We start from the raw sequence: 909 nt of genomic DNA, 5'->3' as shown, positions 1-909 counted from the left end.
GGTGGGCGGGGACCAGGGGCGGGTCTGGCTGGGGGCGCTAGGTGCACCCTCGCCCTACCTTAGGGCCTGGGGTGAGAGACGTCCTTAATTCTAAACCCTTAATATGTTCCTCGGCCAAGGGCTGGGAGCGCACCCCAAGTCTAGGGCTGTGGAAGTAGTTGCCAATCCCCCCACCCCAGGATTGAGGGGCGGGGTTTCCCCCGTCTCTCCTCCGAGCTTTGGGTTCACCTTTCCTGGGCGGCTTTGCTTCTCAGTGGGGTCTGAGACCCTCCTCGGGGGAAGCAGGCCTGTGGTCGGAATTCGGAGTCCAGGGCCTTCCCGGAAAGCGCCTGGAGAGGGGTTTCTGGGAAATGCGCTGCGTGGAGGCTGTTACCGGGTTATTCTTGTGAGAGGAGGGGGTGGGGGGTGGGGGGGGGTGGTACCTCCGCTGGTCTTTCCCCTGCGGAGCCGTGCAGCAGCCCGGCAAGGAGCGCGTGGGGGAAACTCCGGGACCCACGCACAGGGCGCGCGGGTGAGACCCAGCTCTTCGAGGTAAGACTTCGAGGAAATGCGCCTGCAAGTAACCACGGCCTCGGAGTCGGATACCCGCACGCACCTCTCCCGGAGTGGTTCCGATGAGGGTTTCCGAGGCCAGAGGCTGCTAGCGCTCTGGAACTAGCTTTGCACCTCCTTCTCCCTGGGTTCTCATCCAGACTGTGACACCCCTCTGTGAACCAAAGCTAGGGGTGTTCCTCCTCCTACCCACAAGCAGCAGAACACAGCCCCCCACTCCCTTTGAGTCTGCTCTCCTCCCCAAGCCTCAGGCCAGCGGGCGGCCCTCTCTGTCCTTGTACAGTCTCCAGGCTGATGGACCAATCCCACCAGCTCAGCCAGAGAAATAATACAGCTCTACTCTCCAACACCCTGACG

This window comes from Myotis brandtii, unplaced genomic scaffold (genome assembly GCF_000412655.1).
Source record: "Myotis brandtii unplaced genomic scaffold, ASM41265v1 scaffold74, whole genome shotgun sequence".
Taxonomy (NCBI): Eukaryota; Metazoa; Chordata; class Mammalia; order Chiroptera; family Vespertilionidae; genus Myotis; species Myotis brandtii.
Note: the sequence above shows the minus strand (reverse complement) of the source record.